General features: G+C 46.2%; 1 protein-coding gene across 5 annotated transcripts in view; it reads left to right on the top strand.

Moving 5' to 3' along the window:
• The first annotated feature begins 6,356 nt into the window (after positions 1-6,356).
• The window catches only part of AFF4 (AF4/FMR2 family member 4), a 103,598-nt gene continuing 85,934 nt past the window's right edge, over positions 6,357-24,020 (top strand). For 3 of the 5 annotated variants that reach the window (XM_040405840.1, XM_040405828.1, XM_040405811.1), the window contains exon 1: positions 6,368-6,634. The gene's annotated coding sequence lies outside the window, so the exon portion shown is untranslated. Of the gene's footprint in view, positions 6,635-24,020 lie in introns of all 5 variants that reach the window. The other 2 variants (XM_040405836.1, XM_040405818.1) reach the window with 1 other exon arrangement.

Here is a 24,020-nt window from a genome sequence, read left to right as displayed (position 1 = left end):
AATCGAGGGTTACTCACTGTTTGAAGGAGAACCCTGGACAGGCATGCGGCAGTGAAGGAGAGGCTGACACAAAGTTCCTCTGGGGCACACTCTGTATGTAGGGACCAGGCCTGATGGTGGATGAGGTGCCCTGGATGTTGCAGGTGTTTTGAGTGCCTGGGGCAAGGTCCCTTTAAGGATCGTGACGCCAGTGCCTGTAACGGTGGCACACCGGTTTCCAGTAGCAATAAGTGAGGTACACGGGTGGTATAGTGAACCAAACGTTGCTTTACTTTAAACAGTCCAAACTTTGTGCATACAGTTGGTAATGATGCAGTCCCTTTTATCATATATTTCACAATCAGGCTTACTTTCAATAATGGCAGGTATAATCTTGCAAGATACTTGGAGGGTACACAATTAAGGCTACTTTCACACTAGCGTTCAGGGCTCCGCTTGTGAGTTCCGTTTGAAGGCTCTCACAAGCGGCCCCGAACGGATCCGTCCAGCCCTAATGCATTCTGAGTGGATGCGTATCCGCTCAGAATGCATCAGTTTGGCACCGTTTGTCCTCCGCTCCGCTCAGCAGGCGGACACCTGAACGCTGCTTGCAGCGTTCGGGTGTCCGCCTGGCCGTGCGGAGGCAAACGGATCCGTCCAGACTTACAATGTAAGTCAATGGGGACGGATCCGTTTGAAGATGACACAATATGGCTCAATCTTCAAACGGATCCGTCCCCCATTGACTTTCAATGTAAAGTCTGAACGGATCCGTTTGCATTATCATGAACAAAAAAAAAAAAAAAAAAAAAAAAAAATTTTTTTTTTTTGTTCATGGTAATGCAAACGGATCCGTTCTGAACGGATCCAAGCGTTTGCATTATAGGTGCGGATCCGTCTGTGCAGATACCAGACGGATCCGCACCAAACGCAGGTGTGAAAGTAGCCTAATGCTTCACAGACCAGGCTGCACTATCTCCACAGCTATTCTGGCTGGCTGTATCCCAAGGCCCGGATGCCTAAATGCTGGCTTTAATCCTTGGTAAATAATCTTCCTCCCGTATTGACCCTTGCTCTCACTTTATAGTACCTCTGCCCATCAGCTTACTTATCTGAGCTGGTTGTACTGGCACCGCTTGGTTGGTGGGTGTCTGCAGGTTTCTCCCAGGAGGTACATCTCTTCTTCTGGGGTAATCTTCTGAGCTAACTGTGGCTCACTTTATCAACAGGCAGGCTATAATTCTTCACTAGCCTCCTATCCAGCTGCATGTCAGGAGGAGGCCCTCAGAATATCTCTGGCTAAGATGCCCTCTCACTTCTGTATCCACAGACTCCTGACTACAGACTAACCCCTCCCTGTCTGGGCCTGAACATTTATACTAGGGGCTCCCTATCTCCCTCTAGTGTCTAGGATGCCTAACTACACCCTAATAGGTCTGCTATGCATGTCACAGGGGAACAATACATGTAAAAACACATAGAAAATACATTAAAGTATATGGTCAAATATAATATTACTGTCCCTTAGGAGTAGGAGTAACACGTGACCCAATTGACTCTTGTGTAGTGCCCACCCCTACCTAGTGGGACACTACATACACCCATGCTACAACGTTGCCCGTCCTCGGCGCAACATAAAGGGGCCCTGCCCAGCTGGAGACTGCACCTGGAAGACAAAAATAATGCAAATCAGGAACATACATCTACATTTGCATATACATATGTATTTATCAGGCAGTACAGCTGGCTTGAAAAGGGGCGTCATTCTCTTCTGTCAGGATAGTATAAGGGAACAGGGGGCGCTGACCTGGTGCAGCGTATCAAGAAATACCAGGATAGTCCATAATAAAATTCAAGTGCAATTGTCCATAATAAAACACAGTAGTCCCATAGAAAATGCAAACATCAAATAACAATTCTTGGAGGCTCAAGGTATATAAATGAGTCCGTACCCAGGTTTCCTTCTTGTGATTAGTTAAAAGTTAAATACAGTCACCCTCAAGCCATGAATATAGTGCAGAAGAACAGAATCTCAGAGGCTCACATACATTGGAGTCCATCTCTGGGTACATTTCCTTAAAGTAGCAAGATCTCAGAGGCTCATGTGCATTAGAGTCTATCCCTGGGCGCATTTCCTTGGAATTTAAGTTGCATAATAAAAGTCACAGCACATAAAAGTAATCCACATTATTTAAAATGCCATATAAAAATAAGTGCTGCAATGTCCCTTAATCAACCTGAAAAGGGGGTTAAAAGGGTTAAAGGTGCAACACAAAAATAGGCACAACTTGGTTCAAGTACTGTGGAAGCAGGCAGGAGGTCCTGTAAACAATATGCCCTTGATACCTTTGGTATTTTCAGTGGCTGACCACTACCACTGAGCCGTGGGTAACTGGCAGCAGCAACAGAGGGCCAAAACAAAGGACTCCTGTCCTGGAAGGGTTAAATCCTCTTTGATAGGGTCCTTTAGCAAAAAGACATCGAATCAACGGCCTAGCAGGCCTACTCACAGGGGCATGTCAAATCCACTTGGCATAACAGTGGTGCTCCCTGGCTCCATTTGCAAATTTGGCCTGTATTGGGATTCAACAGACGGATGGGCCCACAGAACGGTATTAGGAGGCAACTGCAACATGAAAGGACCCCTAATCGGTATGGGCCCCATAGGCCTAGGGGTAATCACAGTTGGTGACTGCATCGGTCCAGGCATAATAATTGTGGGCTGTTGCATTGGCCTAGGTACCGCTGTTGCAAGCGGTTCTGTGGGTTCAGGGGTGACCGCTTCTACGCTGTGGTGCACGGCATAAGAGGGCCGCCTTGGGGGCCTTACTGCAGCTGCAGACACTACAGGTGGCCGACTGGCAGGGACAGGTACCCTTACCTCAGACCCAGCGATGTCCGAGTACTGGAGTCTCCTTTCCTCCTTCTTAGGTGGAGTCAGGATCCTGGCGGTAGCAAGCTGGCACAGTTCACGTAGCTGTTCCTCCAGCCGTACAATCTGGTCGTCCAGGCTCTCGGATTCTGTGTCGCTGTCATCCGATGGCGCTGTTGGCACAGGTGGGGAAGTTAATGCATCCGACGCAGCCGCTGTAGTTTCAGGTGAGGCGTCGGGTCTTTTCCCTTTTCGAATGTTATCCAGGGTAGCATGGAATCGTTCCAAGTTTTACAACTCTTTGATATTCTTTTCCCTGCGGGGTAACTCAGGGGACGGATACGGGCTCACCCACTTTTCTACTACTGTAGGTTGCCAGAAGACATTAGGGCCGATGAAGGAGCCTCGCTCCTGAAAAGCGTTATGGGCCGGTTCTGGAGAGCGCTCAGGTTCGCGCTCGCAGCCAGAGTAGTCTTCTTCTTCTTCCCAGTCCTCCGGTCTCTTCTTGGGACGGGTCACAGCAGTGGCGTAGGGGCCTCGCAGGCCCTCGATAGGGGTAAACTCCACCTCCTCTCCCTCGCGGAGGTTGTGCATGTGCTCTGGGAGGTAGCTCCGCTTGACGGACCTCCGGTTAACATAAAGATCCCTGCCGGTAGTATAGTCCTTAATAAAGCCGAAGCCTCGCGCCTTGTCAAAGGCCACTACCAGCCCCTTTCTCCTTTCCAGGTGGGGTTGGTTATCAGTGTGGCGCTCGTGAACAGTCTTTGCCAGTTCCTCGAAATAAATCTTAGTCTTAGTCGTCTTCTTTATTGCGGCCTCCCGTATCTCCGCCATCAACGCCGACAATTTAAACGAGGGCTGGTAAAAGTCTCTCCATGAGCCATAGTAGGTCTCAGGCTGCGTCCTCGGTGGCGGGCAGGTTGGTTTCTCCGGTCCCGGAGAGTAGGTCGGTGGAGCGTCCTCTTGCTCCATATCAGTAGGATTCATTTTTAAATCGCCAGGTGCCGACATCCCTGCAGCGCAGTCTTCACTGGTCAACATGCTCGATCCTTCTCTGGAGAGCGAAAGGGCGGCAGCAATAATTGTAGTCAGATCCTCCCATTGCTTCGGGAGGCCGCCCTCCAGGTACTCTAGCATAGGGGAGGCGGAGTCCATGTTAGCAGACATGCAAATGTCCAGACAGGGTGGTGGCGCGGACATATAGCCTTTCCCGCACTTTTCAGCAGAAGGCGCCAGTTTTTACCGCCAAGAAGATATGAAGATGACGCAGCAGTTAAATCCAAGCAGGTTAAGCGGCCATCTTTAAGCAAAAACGCTGTCTATTCACTGACAGCAAGCGGTGGCTTAAATAAACGGCAAATAGTCCATGCAATCACAGTTTCACACCACAAATTAGTACAGTTCTCTGGCCCAGCAATTTTCAATAAATAGGGCTTGGTCACTTTTTTAGGCTTATAATGGCACACAGTTTTGTAATCCACAATGGCGCGGATATGATCATATCCTGTTCGTAACGCCAATTTATGCAGCACGCCAGACCTGCAGGGTATTGCGGAGTGAGGTCACGGTTATGGGCAATCAAGGGTTACTCACTGTTTGAAGGAGAACCCTGGGCAGGCCTGCGGCAGTGAAGGAGAGGCTGACACAAAGTTCCTCTGGGGCACACTCTGTATGTAGGGACCAGGCCTGATGGTGGATGAGGTGCCCTTGATGTTGCAGGTGTTTTGAGTGCCTGGAGCAAGGTCCCTTTAAGGATCGTGACGCCAGTGCCTGTAATGGTGGCACACCGATTTCCAGTAGCAATAAGTGAGGTACACAGGTGGTATAGTGAACCAAACTTTGCTTTACTTTAAACAGTCCAAACTTTGTATATACAGTTGGTAATGATGCAGTCCCTTTTATCATCTATTTCACAAGCAGGCTTACTTTCAATAATGGCAGGTATAATCTTGCAAGATACTTGGAGGGTACACAATTAATGCTTCACAGACCAGGCTGCACTATCCCCACAGCTATTCTAGCTGGCTGTATCCCAAGGCCCGGATGCCTAAATGCTGGCTTTAATCCTTGGTAAAATATTCTTCCTCCCGTATTGACCCTTGCTTCTATTTTATAGTACCTCTGCCCATCAGCTTACTTATCTGAGCTGGTTGTGCTGGCACTGCTTGGCTTGAGGGTACTGCAGGTTTCTCCCAGGAGGCACATCTCTTCTCTTGGGGTAATCTTCTGAGCTAACTGTGGCTCACTTTATCTACAGGCAGGCTAGAGTTCTTCACTAGCCTCCTGGTAGCAACTAGCAGCCTGGACTATCCAGCTGCATGTCAGGAGGAGGCCCTCAGCATATCTCGGGCTGGTGCCTTCTCACTTCTGTCTTCACAGACTCCTGACTACAGACTAACTCCTCCCTGTCTGGGCCTGAACATTTATACTAGGTGCTCCCTATCTCCCTCTAGTGTCTAGGATGCCTAACTACACCCTAATAGGCCTGCTATGCATGTCACAGGGGAACAATACATATAAAAACACATAAAAAATACATTAAAGTATATGGTCAAATATAATATTACTGTCCCTTAGGAGTAGGAGAAACACGTGACCCAATTGACCCTTGTGTAGTGCCCACCCCTACCTAGTGAGACACTACATACTGAGCTTCTGCTCCGTACAGTATTACAATAAAGTTTTTTTGTGAATTGACTTCGGATGTACCATCTGAAGTTGATTCGCTCATCCCTAGTCATCAGTATCAGATTGGTGGGGTCCAAATCCCAGCACCCTGGTGATTATTGAAGTCATGCCCGAGGGTCCTATTTCACCACTACGCTCCACGAAAGTTTGCCTGTAGCCTGCAAAGTTCCACTCCCAGCTCAGCAGTGGAGCCCAGGCACTTTTGCTACTGCTGGGAAGGGACCCATTCCCCACTGGGCCCCATGCAGCTGAACTGGCCACACAGGTATCATGTCCACCCCTGGTTTCGTTGTTTATGTGGTATTTTAATCCCACTGCTTGTGTCCAGCAGGAGGTCTGCTGATCTCTGGTGCCCCAAGCATTTGCCTGGTTTGAATGGTGGTAAAGTCCATGCCAAATCACAGCCCTAGCCTAAAAATAACTTTAAAAAAAGGCTACATATGATTTTACAACATGCAATATACCTCTCTACCAGTAGATGGAGTAAACGCCATGCATCAGTTATTCCAAAAAATTATTTTAACCAATTACTTGATTATCATGTTTATTACCTTCACATACATATTTCTAACACCTTATACCACGGATAGAGAAAATGAAGACTAAAAAAAAGAAGTCTGAGACTCCAAGGTGCCACCAATAAAATGGCTGCCTTCTTAATAGCGACACAGCTGGAGCGGGCTACGTTCGGTCACCAGGCCGAGTCACGGCGCATGCGATAGGTGACGTAGTCTACGTCTCTCGCGCCAAGACAGAGCGAGACAGTCACGCCCCAACTAGCCCGAATCTCCGCCTGTGGGGCGTCACGTGACTGCCTAGGAGACCCTCCCAACGGTCAGTGAGAGACACCGAGACCGGGAGGCGCAGAGACACCGGAGAGGGACCGAGCGCTAGCTGGTGCGCACAAAAGAGACGCCGGATACAACACACAGGTCAGACAGCCATGGGCCTGGCCGCAGGAGGGGCACCCGGGGCTCAGAGGAGCCGCTAAGACAGACGTTAGGCTAATCCCCCGTACACGGTGGGGGAGGAGGGAGACAAGTCTCTGCTGTGGCAGCGCCCGGGCCAGAGGCCTCACAAGAGGTGGAGCTGGAGGTAAGAAGATCGGCAGTGGCTTCCCCTCCCCCAGCCCGGGTATTGTCATGTGTCTGGGGTCACTTGCCCATCCTCCATGTCTGCCTCTGACCCCATCACCTCGCTACAGGGGGTCTCGCCTGAGCAGATAGGAGCTCTGACCTGACATGACAGCCCATTATGGGTGAGGACTGGCTGGCACTGCTGCAGAACCTCTTGATGAGTGGCAGCTAGGCTTTACTTTTCTGTGTAGGGGGCTGTGATCTTGAAGGCTGCCCACCTTGCATGGACTTGTTATCTGGGAGGCGAGGAAGGCTATTTGGCCCCTGGTGTAAATTGGGTTTGGCAGTCTGGCACGTGAAGTGTTAATGGGTGTTTGATGAGCCCTCTGGATTGCCCCATCAGCATCTGTAATGTGTCCACCTCCCCCAGACTCTATTTATAACCTGAAGTGTGTGTCACCCTTGGTGGGGGAGGTAGAGGAGCCTCTTGCTTTTGACCATGGCCTGGGCTGTCCCCTGAATGATTGGGCAGGGGGTGTCTAGGGTTGACATCCTGCACCTTGTCTCCTACTTGATTTAATTAACCCCTGGGAGTCCACTGATTTTGACAGGGCGGTGTGTGGCGTTATATAAAGTGTGTATATAAGAAGGGGCACTGCAACCCCCGCCCCTTGGTTTCTCATCAAGCCCTAACGGTTCTTTTGTGATGCCAGAGTGGTCAGTCGTAGCCCCCGGCTGAGGGGGGATGAGGCGCCCGGTGCCAGCGCTGCCTTCCGCTTCTTCGGATCCATCTTTTTCTGCCTTTGTGTGCTCCCGGAACAACATAGCAGCATATCCCTGTCCTCTGTGATGAGCAGGCCTGTGACGGGCTGAATCTCCAGTAATTGACGTCAGGGCTTTGTTCCTCCACTTCAGTCCAGTGAGCATGTCTGTGGCATCACTGGTGGGGGGACGCTGTACTGGAGGCACTGGATTTCCTCATCCGCTTATCTTATTAATATCTTATTGTTGCTCAGTAAATCCTTTCGCCCTTTCCCGTGTTCTTTTGACAGCAGTGATTTTCGGATGCTCAGAGGCACAGTAGTACGTTCTTTCCTCACGTGTAACACGCGCTCGTCTTTTACGGATTCTGTGTTTTTCTGCCAGTAGTTGGGACAGAACCTATTTGATTTGGATGTGCAGTTTTATAATGTATATTGTGGGGTTCTGTGGAAAAGAGCTTCTGTGACATCCAGGGGATAGGTGATCAGTGCACGATTGCTGGGGGTTCCACCAATAGGCCCCCCCCCCCCCCCCCCCCCAACAGACTGAATTTAGCAGTGGCTCTGTTTTTTTTGTAAAAATGTTGGAGTAGGAACGGACATCAGTAAATGTGCACAAAATACTTTGTCTTCATGTCGTGGTGACAAAAAGATGATCTTGTCGGGGCATCCACGTGCCTGTGGCCCATGCGCATGCTAGGATCAAATGGCTGCCATTCTCTACAGTGCCAACTCCGCTTCATTCGGGAGAGATGTCAGAGGGTTCCCCTCATGGGAAGCCAACACCCAGACCCCCATGGACACTATTTTGTGACATGTTGGGGTAGAGCTTTCTCAATTGGAAGCTGGGAGAATGCAGGGCCGCAGAGCTGCTCTGCACAGCAGGTGCCAGGGGGGAGGGGGAGGTGGGGGTCCTGACATTCAGGCCTCTGTTGATTAGGGTGTGATGGCATGTCCTAGCAGTGGGGGTGAAAACCATTGTGATCTTCTTCTTAGGCCAGTCTGACTAGTCGCTATGAGTGGCATTGACAGATTGCACAGGGTAAACATTAGCTTTATCATTGATCTTGCTCTACATTACCACTGGCCAATTATTGGTACCATTGCTCAGAAGCTACCAAATTGGGGCAATAAATCATCAGTGGCCTATAGGTCCTGTTCACACAGTGCAAGTTCATCCGCAGCTTAATCTTGTAAGATCCATGAACACTTTCTCCCTTGTTGCGTTACAGGGCTTCTAGAAAATTCAGTTTATGTGAATTATGCTTTATTTAGGCTACTTTCACACTTGCGTTTACATTTTCCGATTTTGAGATCCGTCCTAGGGTCTCAATACCTGAGGAAAAACGCTTTTGTTTTATCCTTATTAATTGTCAATGGGGACAGAACTGAAGGCTCTAAAATGCATTCCATTCCGTTTGGTTGCGTTCTCATACCGGAGAGCAAACCGCAGCATGATGCGGTTTTCTTCCCGTCATGGGATTCTCTGGCACAATAGAAAACGGATCCGTCCTCCATTGACTTTCATTGGAGTTCATGACGGATCTGTCTTGGCTATGATAAAGATAATACAACTGGATCCGTTCATAACTGATGCAGATGGTTGTGTTATCAGCAATGAAAGCAATTTTTGCCGGATCCAGTAAAAACACTAGAGTGAAAGTAGCCTTAGTTGGAGATTTTCAGCGAGATGATGACGTTTACCGCGTTTCCAGCCTCCATGTTACTATATGCTGCTGTATATATGTGACAGTTACGTAGTCCATCAGCGTGCTACTATTATTTACATGCTCCTCTGTAATGGGGGGCGTACAATGTGGTTTCCAATGCATCTGCTAGCCACAGCGGACTAAACATGGATGGCTTTTGTGTGGTGTCGGTGGTTTTCATGGACCCATAGACTATAATATAGGTTAATGTTCGGGTATGTGACCTATGTTTGGAAAGTGACTAACGCCTTTCATTAGCTGATGACGCAGGATTAGTATGTGGCTGCTACATTGTATCAAGTGTGCCCCAGGAGTGGGGCAGCAGCTGTAACACACTGAGGCATCCCCGTGCTAAGGCCTCCTTAACACGTCAGTGTATCATGGACATGTGCTGTCCATGGTCTACACAGATGGGACATTTACCAAAACTGTCATAGCCATACCCCAGTCCTCATCTCCGTGCATCTCTGCCCTGCCATGCGCCAGCTACTGAAGTCTATGCCATCTACAGGTGGTAGTAGACTTCAGCTATAGCTTCAGCCACTTACAGCAAATGCAGCAAGTGTTGTGAAGCCCCTCCTCTTGTGCTAAGCCCCTCCCCATTCTCAGCACTTCAGAAAAGGGCTAAGAAGCTTAAAAAGTCGCAAATAATGGCTCACATATGACGTGAACCATCATTTGCGATTTTATTTAGGTCACAATAGTGTCATAAATGCCCCTGAATGACTTTAATGTGTGTATTTACACATCGCTGGTGTCCTATTTTTGCCTGTGAATATGGATCCCTCACCCATATTATAGTTTATGGGTTCATGAATACCATCAATGCCGTCCGTGGTTTTCACGGATTGTGGCTATCAGATCTGGCATTTTCCATGAAATATGGATGACACGTGGGGCAAAAAACTAACACAGACATCCTATTTGTTTGACGGACAGAGGGGTATCCCTTGTGATCACGGGGTTCTATGGCTTCCAGGGGTCTAACAAAGCTTTCTATGTCTTCCTGTCACAGGGTAATGTGGATAACAGATACACCAGTTAAACAGACAGCATAGGATAACAGTTTAGGCCTAGAAGCTAGTAAGGTAGAGATGGTTACCTCCTAGCAATCCCTGAGTCTCTCCCTGACTCCTGACAGTATGTGCAAGCCCTGATGGTGGACGAACACATACACTCGTACCTAGACCCTGCTAATACGGTAGCAAACCCTAGATTAGGAAACGGGGAATGTGACTGCCGATACCTTCCACAGTGAAGTGGCCAGCGTCTCCCCGAGACCTAGACTGACGCAAACACAGAGCAAAAGCGGAACTTAGCTTGGGAAGAGTGAGGAACAAGGGATCCACAAACAACGAGAAGGAAATATCAACCACATGGTGAGAAGTCAGAGGCAGACTGAAATAGAGCCTCTAACCAGCAAACGAGCCAAACCTGTGGAGAAGTGGGATCCCATCCCACAACAACAAACCGAAAGGAAACACCTAGAACCTGTCAGATAGACTTGCTGCACGTGAGTCTATCTGATCTCTTTAGATCTCTCACAGGGCAGGCAGTGACACTTCAATCCCCTGGGATAATAGGTTGCCTGTCAGTGTAAAGCCTCATTCACACGTCTGTGTTCCACACATGTGGGCTGTACGTGTTCTCTACGGACAGCACATGTTCCCATTCATTTTAATGTGTGTATTCAGACATCAGTGTTTTAGCACAGTGTGCTGGTCCGTGTTTTAGCACGAATGCATGCTCTATTTTGTCCATATTCATGGATCTATGGCCCCCATTATAGTCTATGGGTCCGTGAAAACCACAGATGCCATCAGTTTCATCCGTGTTTCACAGATCATTGGGAAGAGATGTTTTGAAAATTAGTGTCAATGACACACTGACAGCAAAAAACTGACACACGGATCCATCAGGGACATCTTCACGGAGGCATCACTGACCACCTTTTCACAGAATTAAGCACGGACGTGTAAATTAGGCTTAATGCTGACAGATGACAGTGCTTTGAATTACCAGGTGTCCTCAAATGATTGCTGGTTCAAGTCTCCTTGGAGGACCAAAGATAATTGAGAAATCTTAAATATTTTAGCAAAAGAACAGTCTTGCACCCAAAAGCTATTAAACTCCTTTTTTTAATAGTTTTATTTTTAACAAAAAAATGCAATTTTTATAATGAAGTTAAAGGGAGTTGTCTGGCGGCTAATTTTTTGCTGGTGAACAGGCTAGGAAGGCTTAAAAAATAAAATATATTTTATTTCAGGGGAATAATAATAATTTTATCACGTACTGTCCTTTCAGCGAGATTTTATAATATCCTGGACAACACCCTGTATGTGGGACATATCAGCTCCAGCTCAGAGTCCTGAGTTGTAGGAACCCCCACTCCCCTGCGATCAGGTCAGGCGCCCCATGTGTAGTGACATGTATATCACAGATTGCGCTGTTCCTTGAGTACAGTTTGTGAAATGGGATAATGTTGCTGGAGAATTTCCGGAGAGTGATCAGAGCTCCAGTCATCTGTAAATGGGTCAATGACGGGGACGTGTATGCCTGGAGTCAGGTAGTGAGCCTGGACATCTGACCACAGGAGTCTCAGGAAGTTATTCAGCTGGCTCCTAAACTCTGCTGTGACTCTTGTTGGACAGTGATCTATAGGGCTGTGCGTTTTCTCAAGGTGCTGGATCCAGTGACAATCCATTACAAGTGTTGTTGTGGATCTTTGGGGATTTTTGCTTTATATTTTTCTTAGAATTTCCATTCCATTATGTATATTCCAGCCCTTTGTCAAACGTTTTCATTGGAGTTCCCCATTGATGGCTAGAGTAAAGGGGCTTCTATTTTTATTTTATTTTTTGTAAGAGATCTCCCAATTTTGATCTACCAGAGATCTCGTTGACTTTAAAGGGACCCTATTGAGAATGCACAACACATTGCGATCAATAAAAGCTATTTGGTTTGGAGATCCTTGCAAATGCAGATCTCCTCATCCTTCCAGCATTTGGACCCCCACTGATGAAAACTTATGTCCCTTTTCTCTGGTCACTTTTATCATATTCTGACCAGTCACTGGAAATACGTGGATAATGGTGCCCCCTTGTTATAGGTGCTACTAAATCCTTCTACGGCTACACAGCGGCACTGGTGGTGGCCAGGTTCACAGGGGCATCGCAATGTAGTGGGGCTCTCTTTGAAATCTTGGAGTTGCAGCACAAGTCACTATCACCCCTGAATTGCAGAGTGGGATTCTGTGTACTATGGGTACGGCTACACAGTGACACTGGTTGCTGCCACAGTCTCGGAGGCATCACAGTGTAGCAGATCCTGTAGAAATGAATGGCGTCGCACGTGTGCCATGGCTGTGACCCCTGAATTGCAAAAATCCAACTCTGCTGGATTTACTATGATTCAGAGGTCGCCGTCATGGCACACATGCAACTTCATTTATTTCTTAGGCATCACCTCTACACTGCAATGCCCCTGTGATCCTGGCCCCGACAAGTGTAGCCGTACCCAAAGTGCGCCCATAGTCTTATTTGTTTATCTAAGCCTCTGAGGTTCATTAGAGATTGCCCTCTAGAACTACTGCAACTTGACCTGCAGGCATGTGTCTATTCTGATCTGACTGGTGTGCCACAGGCCGCAGTAATGTGTGTGGGAGTGAAGGACTGCTTTCTGAGGTCCTCTGCTATAATGAGGGCAGGAGCAGATACTGGCTGTCTTTTTCAGGATGCTCACTAAGGCTACTTTCACACTTGCGTTCAGAGCGGATCCGTCTGGGGTCTGCCCAGACGGATCCGCTCATATAATGCAGACTTGGGATCCGTTCAGAAGGGATCCGTCTGCATTATAATGTAGAAAAAATTCTAAGTGTGAAAGTAGCTTCAGACGGATCCGTCCAGACTTTACATTGAAAGTCAATGGTGGACGGATCCGTTTGAAAATTGAGCCATATAGTGTCAAATTCAAACGGATCCGTCCCCATTGACTTACATTGTAAGTCTGGACGGATCAGTTTGCCTCCGCACGGCCAGGAGGACACCCGAACGCTGCAAGCTGCGTTCAGGTGTCCGCTTGCTGAGCGGAGCAGAGGCTGAACGCTGCCAGACTGATGCATTCTGAGCGGATCCGCATCCACTCAGAATGCATTGGTAGCTGGACGGATGCGTTCGGGGCCGCTTGTGAGACCCTTCAAACGGAGCCCACAAGTGGAACCCCGACGCTAGTGTGAAAGTAGCCTAATAGGGTCCATTCACACGTCCGCAAAATGGGTCCGCATCCGTTCCGCAATTTTGCGGAACAGGTGCGGACCCATTCATTTTCAATGGGGCTGGAATGTGCTGTCCGCATTTGCGAATCTGCACTTCCATTCCGCAAAAAAATAGAACATGTCCTATTCTTGTCCGCAATTGCGGACAAGAAAAGGCATTTTCTATGAAAGTGCCGGCTATGTGCGGTCTGCAAAATGCCGGTGTCTGTGTTTTGCATAACACATACGGATGTCTGAATGGACCCTTATGGGGCACCAGTCATCCACTACCAAAATACAAAAATGGGTGCACTGTACTTGTGTATTGGGCTCCTACTTTAGGCAATATACCGTAGCGTGTGCAGTGCTATACTTAGAGCAGGTCTTAGGCTGCTTTCACACAGTCAGTGTTTGGTCAGTGAGCCGAAACCAGAAGCAGAGCCTGTACAGACATAAGGTGTAAAGGAAAGATCTCACCTGTTCTGTGTTTAGACCCTCACCTGGTTTTGGTTTAAAATCACTGACCAAACACTGACTGTGTCAAAACTGCTTTAGTGCTGCACTGAATTTCACCAGTGACCATAAGTCTTATTACATGAGCAGGCAATGTGGTTACCAATACAGAAAGTCAGACCACTTCAGAGAAGGAGGCCATCAGAAAAAATGGCGGAGAGGATTTGAGTGGAAATGCACAATAGTGTGCTGCATGAAGGATTTAGTAACTATCTATAATGCCAGTTTTAGGATCCTTCTTTGCCATGAAGTGCTGTTTTTCAACCAGTATTGTGGGGACTCCTACCAAGCAGTTGTGAACATCTTGGACTACTTCTCCAGTGATGCAGGCACCTTCAAAGGTGCTAAAACGTCTCCCCAATTATTTATGTCTGTGACATCGGCACAAAGAACTTCTTGGAAATGTCCAGTTCTGCCCTGGTTGGTTTTATTAAAAGGTAGTTCCAGTTGTGCGTCTCCTGCCAGTGCTAGCAAGAGATGCAGAAGTTGCCTCCAGTGTTGTATAGTCGTCTGCTAGTACATGTCCATGTAGCGGATACTCTGCGAATCTGCCGCCATGGGTTTGTGTGCCGCAAATCAGCAGAATTTACAGTACCATTAAAGAAATCCCCTCCACATGCTGTGAAAATATCCAGAGTAAATTGACCTGTCAGTTTATGCTGTGGCTATCCACCGTGCACAGGGTGAAATCACAGCAGAATTTTAGCTTTGGAAATTCCACTACATGTGGCCGTCCCCTTAAAGGGCATGTATTAGATAGAGCAGATTTTTGGCTCCATGGACTCGCTGAAAACACAAGGTGCCCCTTTCACTTGTTTTAGGTTTCCTGCTATTTGAGAGATTCTGGACAGTTCACCCAATTGCAACTAGAAGTATCTGATTTCTTCTGAGGCGTATTGGAGAAAGCAGAGGATCCTTGTGGCAGTTGGTCTGGATGAAAGCTGCTCTGTGATTAGCTCCTTTTAGGTTTCAGTATAGAATGATTGTATCTATTGTCACGTTATACTGCAGGTAGAAATCCACCCCGGTAGTGTGATTAACCAGGTAAAAATGTGGCTCTTCCAGTGCTGGGAAATTTCCATGGCGGGGTAGTATAGGCAGTCTTTTCCTGCAGATGTTGGGTGTACGTCATATACCTGGTGATTTATTACCTAACTGTTCGCATTACCGTACTTGTATGTAATGTAAGCTTCCAGCATGGATACTTCTGGAGGCACAAGCATTCAGATGATATTTTTCTTCTGCCGTTGTTCTTCACATCAGTTTTGGGTGATCTGTTCTCTGGCCAATGTGTTATTATTGTAACTTGTTCAGTTTGAGACCTGGGCTGTCAATGTGACAGAGTCCCACAATCTGAGTATTTAGTTATGTAAGGAGCTCCACTAAAATAAGTGGCTTATATTATAGTAGGAAGGAGCAAGGGTCAGTCGTTGACGGAAGGTATGTGTCACCGAGGTTCCTGGCCTCCGTAAAGTAAGGGCCGTTTCCATGTGTCAGCAGCAGTTGCTGTTTGACACCTTGCTATTTAGTATAGCTGTAATGACTAATCCGGGACGGCTCTTACTGGGAGTAGCCAAAGTGCTGGGTGGGTGACTACTCCCCACGTTCCAGGCCGGGTTTTGAGAGGCCTATAAAAAAACAGCCAGCAGTGTCAGGTAGTGGTGATGATCTCTCTCTGACATTGGAGCAGTGGCAATCTCTGTGGGATCTGAGCCTTGTGCCAGGCTGGAGGCCTGAATCCGGGAGGACTGCTCTGTCCTGTGTTATGCCGACCAGGTGTGGATTAACACCCAGGATAAAAGGTGACAGATTTTGCTGTATGAACTGTCTAAGTGTGAACGAACACCAAAACTGCAAATGGACTGTCGTGCTGTTTTGTTGCCATAAGTGTGAATAGAACACTGAGGTTTTTGAGTTACAAACTGGTCTTTGCCTCTATACTGCGTCCGCTTGTCCGAAATATATATGTCATCTGCCATACATGTGTGAGAGTTGTTTATGCAACTGCTGTCCAACCATCTACCAAACATTCCTCACAGACTTGACCATAACCTTTTTAGTCCAAATTGATTGTTGGAGTTGTTTGATTTGCCCATACATATTCAATGATATATTTGGCGAAAGATCTTGCTGGTAACGTTCTTTTAGCATGACTGACTTCTTTTCAAAAGGTGATGGTCTGTCATTGGCTAAAATGATCATTCGTTGTCAAAGTTCAACTGACGAATTTGCGTTTTGGTTGAAATCATCTGTTTTGATCAGCTTTTAGACTGTGTATGGTCACCTTAAGTCATTTTCTGGATCTGAACTTCATGATGTCTGGGGGGCAGGGGTGTTACAGGTTTCTAAAATTCTCTATAATGGAGACTTAAAAGAGTTCTTCAGTATGAAAAATGATTTTCACTTATTGGATAAAGACTCCTTTCATTCCTTTAAATTAAGAACTGTATATTATATGATTAATGAGAAAATAATTGTAGACACTATGCATACAGAGATTTTGTATGCTCTGATTAACCCCTGGAGCAGAAGAGAATCTGTCCATTTTCTATAATATCTTTTTAGAGTTAGATATTTAAACTTCTAAATTCTAAGTCCCAAAACAAATGGATGAGGGATGTGGGAGAATTCTCACCACATCACTGGAAAGAGCCTTATGGTAGCATCTCGAGATCCCACATCTGAAGTCGCTTTGCTAAAAACTTCGAGGCAAATTCGTTATCAGCAAGGGGCTTGTGGGACTTCGGTGAATAATTTCAGGATTTGACTTTTTTCAACATTTGAAAACCATTTTAAAACTTGGTTCTGAAGTCGTCTTCGGTACAGAGGTACCAGTCGGTACCGAAGACTACTTTGGATACCTGTTGTTTTTTTCCAGTTTAATAATCAAATGCTGAAGTTATTCGCAAAACTTATGATAACTGATTTCACCTCGCCGGAGCCCACACATTTCAATGCAGTATGGAGACCGATCTCTGTATGGCTTTAAAACGAAGTTTTGAGCAAAGCGACTTCGGGTCTAGGATCTGAAGCTTGCTTCGCTCATCCATAGTAGCATCCCCAAGACGTCGCTGAACAATTTCCATAAACTCCATTTATATATCTGCTTTAGGGCTCACACACACACACACACACACACACACACACACACACACACACGTATTTTTGGTCCTCATCTGATCCGCCTTTTTTGCGGGTAGGATGTGGATCCATTCATTTCAATTGGGCCACAAAAGTTGCAGACAGGACATGCCTGCAAAAACAAATGTCCTATCCTTAGCCATTTTACGGACAAGAATAGGACAGTTCTATAGTGGGCAGGAGTTTACGTTCCACAAATTGTGGAATGCACACAGCCGGTATCGGTGCTTTCCGTATCTGCAAAAACCTCAATGGCCTTGTGCATGAACCCTTAAGGGCTCTTTCACACGAGCAGATGCCGTGCGTGGAATCCGCTGCGTGAAAGACAGCAAGCCCCGCTCCGAACAGCAGAGACACGGAGCATTAACATGATTGATGAGCTCCGTGCTTCTCTGTGACCTTTTTACTACAAAATCACAGTGACAACTATATCTCGCTTCGATTTTGTAGTAAAAAGGTAACAGTGAGGCACAGAGCTTATCAATCATGTTAATGCTCCGTGTCTCTGCTGTCCGGAGCACGGCTTGGCTCTCTTTCACGCAGCGGATGACACGCACAGCATCCGCTCATGTGAAACACACCTTAGGGTAATTTCAGATGAATGTGTCTGTGTGGGAACGTGGGTTCCCGTTATGGACCCTGCTCCTTACACAGGACCTCACAGGATTATAAGGTTTTATAATGCTGTCTTTTTTTTTTTTGTTTTACCCCCTCTGCTCATGTGGATGGGATTACTGGTTGGTAATTGCTCTTTATCTGGATCTATTCTTTTTCTTTAGTTGATTAAATAAAGAATAAAAAAAACTTCACACATGTAAAGTACCTTTCATGGCAGTGAATGATAAAAGTGCTGCACGATTGTTCTGTAAAAAGCTTGAAGCTGGATTAACAGTCCACCAACGCGTCATAGACCTTCTTAGTAGCTGCTTTCCACTGTGGCTAATTGATGACTATCCTTAATGGGGCCACCGTCTATTAAACAGGTTGTGCGGGATCCTTAAAGATGTCCTCTAATTGTGTCTCCTACAGAGCATAATAGCTCATTCCAAGATCACATAGGTCTGACATCACGACCAGTTGGGATTCTGTGATGTCTGAGGAAATCCAGTCTTCACAGAGGGCACAGTCACGTGACCACTCTCCAGATCTCCGGTGTGAGACAGATTAGCATTAGGAAGTTGCAGGGCCTGGAAAAATGTATACCTGGATAACCCTTGAAGTCAGAATTCACTAAGGGTACATCCACACAGGATGTGGATAAAGTTACACGCAGCGTTGTCATGGATTTGCCAAAGAATTCACCCTATGCATAAAAAATTTCAAATCTGCACCACAGGTCATTTACCACAGTTGATTTATTTTTTTCAGTGGCACGTGGATGAGATCTGCTGTTATGCTAATGAGCTGCCAGATTTCCATCCACTGTTCTGCAGCATATCCACCTCGTGTGAACATACCCTAGTAGGGAACTTGTCTTGTTTAGAAGATTACTTTTTAGGGTGGGTTCATCCTGGATGAGTGGATTTTTTTTTTTTTTTTTTTTTTTTTTTAAGGCTACTTTCACACTCGCGAAAGTCAATGGAGGACAGATCCATTTTCTATTGTGCCAGATTTTGTCAGTGAAAACGGATCCGTCCCCATTGACTTACGGATCCGTTCGGCTCAGTTTCGTCAGACGGACACCAAAACTCTGCATGCAGCATTTTGGTGTCCGCCTCCAAAGCTGAATGGAGACTGAATGGAGGCAAACTGATGCTTTCTGAGCGGATCCTTTTCCATTGAGAATGCATTACAATGCAACCTGATCCGTCATGGGCTCTCGCAAGCGGTCCAAAACGGATCTCACAAACGGAAAGCCAAAATGCCAGTGTGAAAGTAACCATAGAAATCTCATCCATACATTGCAGAAAGATTCACAGCGTAAGTTGACCTGGGGCACGGATTTGAATCTGCAGCATTTTATGCTGTGGATTAGGGGTGAGCAAACTTGTGTTTCGGGTTATCTAAGAATTCAGTTATGGATTTCGCATTATTGGATAGTTGTTTGAGCGTTGGGTGTTGTGCATTTTTGCCCCGTGTAAATCATATAGTAACAGCCTGGTGCTCCTCTGTCCTCATGATGATGATCCTATCACTGCTTCACATGACTAGACAAACAGTGGATTCACATTCCACGTGTCCACATTCCATCCACAGCTTCACTGGGTCTGGGACACAGACGTTTCTGTATTTCTGTTCCAGTTGTTAAGAGGTGAAAGGTCTTCCATTAAAGCGAATGTCATCAGAAAATCACCACTGACATTTTTGTTTTTATTTTTTAAATTTTTTTACATTTTTGGTGAGTTGTGCTTGGTATCACAGCTCAGCCCCATTCACTTGAATGGGGCTGAGCTATGCCTAGACCTAGGGTTCAGCATCCTCCAGCACTCCAGCTGTTTTGAAACTACAACTCTCAACATGCTCCATTCGCTTCTATAGGAGTTATGACAAAAGCCATGCAAGTTTTACCACAACTAGTGCCAGTCCCAGAGGTTCCTGATCCTTGGCCTAGAGCGGACATATGACCCATGATTGAGTCATAACATGGCCTAGAGAAAGGTGAGAGAAGCCTGCAGTGCTGTTTCGACCACCACTGCCTTCTCAAATTAGTTTTAGATACTGATGACCTATCCAGAGGATAAATAATCAGTATTCAAGCCTCAGAAAACCCCTTTTAAAATGTTTTCACTGACATGATTTCCTATTCTGTACAGGTAACTTTTCAGTAGCTATCTCATTTTCCCCGCAGGCAGAATTACCATGACAACTGATCGGTGGAGGTCCGACAACCAGGACCCCCGCTGATCAGCTGCTTTGAGAAGGCAGCGGCGCTTAGGATAGGTCATTAGTATCTGACCGGTGGGGGGGCCGACACCTGAGATTCGCCCCTCCCCCGATCAGCTGTTTCAGAAGGCTGTTTCCTCAAGATTGGTCATCAATATCAGATTGGTAGAAGTCTGACTCCTGGCACTCCAGACGATCAGCTGTTTGAAGAAACCGCAGCGTTCGTATGTTTACCTGCTCAGTGTCACAAGTGCAGAGCTGAGCAAGTGTAATTACAACTACGCCGTCCCCTAACTTACTACTCTGTTCTGGGTTCCTAGTTGTCTTCCAGTCCCTGGTGGTGATCGCGTCTGCAACCATTGACTGGCCTCAGTGGTGATGATTAGCTATGATGTCATTAGCAGAAGCGCCACACATGACCTCATCCCTCAGGATGTTTACAAGATGGAGACTGGATAACTGCAGAAGAGGGCCAGGGAGCTGGAACAGAGATGCAGAAAGCTGGAAAACCTTTTTAAAGTTTCACTAAACACAGAAAATGCCCCAAAAATACCCCAACACTTCTGCCCTTTATCTCTCACTTTCCCTCGCTCCTATACTGTCTCGTATTGGGGAGAGGTGGTGGTCAGATGGTATAGCTTATGGTTGTACAAGCCTTGGCTGACAGCTATGTCCAGCCTTAGGCTACTTTCACACTTGCGTTGCTGGATTCTGTCAGGCAGTTCCGTCGCCGGAACTGCCTGCCGGATCCGGCAATCTGTATGCAAACGGACAGCATTTGTAGACATCTCACAAATGCATTGCAATACTGGATCAGTCTCGCCGGTTATCATCCGGAAAAACTGATCCGGTATTTATCTTTTTCACATTTTTAAAGGTCTGCGCATCCGGCATTAATGCATTTCAATAGAAAATAATGCAAGTGTTCCGGAATTTTGGACTGAGAAAATACAGCGGCAAAACCGCACCGTTTCTGAACTGAAGACATCCTGATGCATACTGAACGAATTGCTTTCCATTCAGAATGCATTGGGATAAAACTGATTCCGGTATTGGGCTCCTAGGACGGAACTCGATACCGGAAAAGAAAAAGGCTAGTGTGAAAGTACCCTTAGGAAGGTGGAGACTGAAGCTTCGTTCTGCCTTAGGTATAAACAGTATGTGAGTCATGTTATTCCTTTCACATACAGCCTCATATCCGTGGTTTCTCACCTGTGGTTAGCAGCTTGCCTTACGGCTAGGACTGACCTTTTTTATTTTGTGCTCACAGTTGTATTAAGAAGCGTAGTGTGCTATGCATTTCAGTACTGTTGAGCTAAAGGTGTACCAGCCCAACGTATGCCAGAAGAGCTGTAGGCATATGTCTGGGTAATGGATCATAGAGGCATGTATCAGGAGATGTTTCTAGTGTATGCTCTGCTTTACTAGCCTTGAGGTCCCTTTTACACGGGACGATTATCAGGGACGAACATTCCTATGAACGCTCCATCCCAATAATTGGCCTGTGAAGAGGTGCACAATGATCAGGTGAAAGCTTAGTTTATTTAGGCACCTAAATCATTATCTCAGCAGTTTGCGCTGTTAAACTGCGACCTGCTGACCAGAAACATATGGGGTCATTTATCAAACTGGTGTCGGGTAGAACTGGCTTGGTTGCCCATAGCAACTGATCAGATTCCACTTTCATTTTCCAAAGGAGCTGTGAACAATTAGAGGAATCTTATTGGTTGCTATGGGCAACTAAGCCAGTTCTACTTTACACCAGTTTGGTAAATGACCCCAATAGATTCTCTATGGGAATGAGCCCAGCATACAGTGAGGTGATTGCTGCATGGAAACGCATCCCTCACCACCTCTGATTGCCTGCTCAGTTGGCCCCTGTGAATGGGCCCTTAGATGTTTTGCGGTGTTATCCTGCTCTTGTAAATGAGGTGTGCATATACATATATAAGATGGTTGTACAGTTCTGAATGCTGTGTAGCAGTAGCACCCTGTTTACTTGTGGCATTGTGCTCGAGTTCTTCCTGGGAACAGGATCTACACCGCCTGATAGACTCATATTTTACTTTTGTCTTGTCAGATGCTTCTGTCGGCAGCTTATCTTTCCAAGAATAAACAGACTGGGCAGTTGAAATCCAACATGCTTGAACCCTACCTCTGACAGCAGTTTGTCCCCCCTTTTTCCACCATACAGTAGATGGTTGTCCAGTCCTGGTTTGGCTTACTTTTATCTAAGACCTAGTTCACACTTCAGTTATTTGGTCAGGTTATTTCGATCAGTTATTGTAAGGCAAAACCAGGTGAGATTCAAAAGCCCAGAACAGGTGCAGATCTTTCCATTATACCTTATCTTTGTGTAGGCTTCACTACTGGTTTTGGCTCACAATAACTGACCGTAAGCATGGTTAGTATTATTATTAATTATTATTTTTTATGGTTTTGAACTGTGCATCTCTACCAAAAATCAGGCATTTTTGTTTTCAGTTTAGTCTTATTTAAAATTATTTCTTGAAGAGGTTTATGGCTGCCTTGGCCAAAAAAATGAAAGTAGACTATAGTAGGCAGTTAGATTCCTTCATGAGCCAGTAGACCTGGTAATAAGAGTTTCATATGCTTTGTAAAACATCCAGATAGTTGTAAGCGCATTGGCTCTTGTCCACTCTTTGTTTATGGAGGGTTTTATGTTTTTACTATAGCAAGTATATTCACTATAAACACTGTAATCTTTCATCACTGGAAGGTGTCTCATTTTGAAGGAGAGAAAGGTCACTGGTTTTATTCTGTTTAGAGTACATTTAGGCGAAAGGTTCACTGCAGAGTCACGTCAACCCCTTGGTGTTGCCGGCAATTTTTGGTCTTCGTGGCATTTTTTCTTTTTTTTTTCTTTTTCTCAATCGCAGAATCCATCAAAAACATCCAACATTGGTAAAATTATGGATCCTTTAACAGAACCTGGATAGATCCCATTATACTCGGCGGGGGCGCCGTTGGGTTTAGTTATGGACCAGTCTCGGCACTTGCTTGATTTTTATTGTTTTGCTCATATAACTGATTTATATAGCGGCTGTGCTTGGTATTGCGCTTTGCGTCATTGAAGTGAATGGAACTGGGTGTGATACCAAGCACAGCAGGTATACAATGTACAGCGCTGTGTAGGACCCCCACGATCAGATACTGATTACCTATCCTGAGTACAGGTCATCAGCATTAAAATCTCGGAAAATCCCTTTAACTGAGTTATCCGAGACTAAAAATTGCATCGCATATGCCTGCGCCCCGCACACTGAATATACTTACCTGGCTCCTCGCGACGCTCCTAGTCCCCACACCGCCGCTGCTGCTTCTCCATGCAAATGAAAACATCTGGTGTAGGGGAGAGGTAGTAGCCTATAGCAGACGGGGACGAGCCGTCCTAGTGCGGGTGACGCTAGGGAGGCTCGCCCCTGCCTGCCATGACACCCCCCCCACCCAAATTTTTTCATCCACACATGCGGAGAAGCATCAGCGGCAGTGCGGGAGCCAGGTAAGTATTCAGTGTGAGGGGCCCGGGCATATATTTTGTTTTTAGTCTTAGGCCATTATTTGATGACACATTCCCTTTAATGAAAATTTGTTTGTTTATGTAAGACCATAGAATTTTTTTTGTTTTTTTTTATAAACTTTTCCACTGTGTAAGGGTCCATTCACACGTCCTTTTGGTGTTCTGCATCCGTTCCGATTAAAAACGGAACGTTATGCGGATCCATTCATTTTCAATGGAATCCGCAAATAATCGGAGAGCACTCATGGTGCTCTCCGATTCCGTGATTCCGTTCCGTGGGTTCCGTTATTCGGATCCTGGAAAAAAAATATACCCTGTCCTACTATTTGTCTGATTTTGCGTTCCGTCATCCCATTCTAGTCAATGGATCCGTCAAAAAAATCGGATGACATGCTAAAAGCATCCTCATGTCATCCAGATTTTTGGATCCGCAAAAAACAGGAACGTTTATCTGGAAAGGTAAAAATACTGACGTGTGAATGCACCCTAAGGCTACTTTCACACTAGCGTTTAATTTTCCGGAATTGAGATCCGTCTTAGGGGCTCAATACCGGAAAAAACTCGGAATCGGTGTGAATATGGAGATGCTCGCATCTCTTTATTGCAAGACCTTTACCGTTCTACCTTGCGTAGGGCGATGCGTCCTCGGCATGAAATTCCATACA

Source organism: Bufo bufo, chromosome 1, assembly GCF_905171765.1.
Source record: "Bufo bufo chromosome 1, aBufBuf1.1, whole genome shotgun sequence".
NCBI classification, from domain to species: Eukaryota; Metazoa; Chordata; class Amphibia; order Anura; family Bufonidae; genus Bufo; species Bufo bufo.
This window is presented reverse-complemented; position numbering and strand designations above follow the sequence as displayed.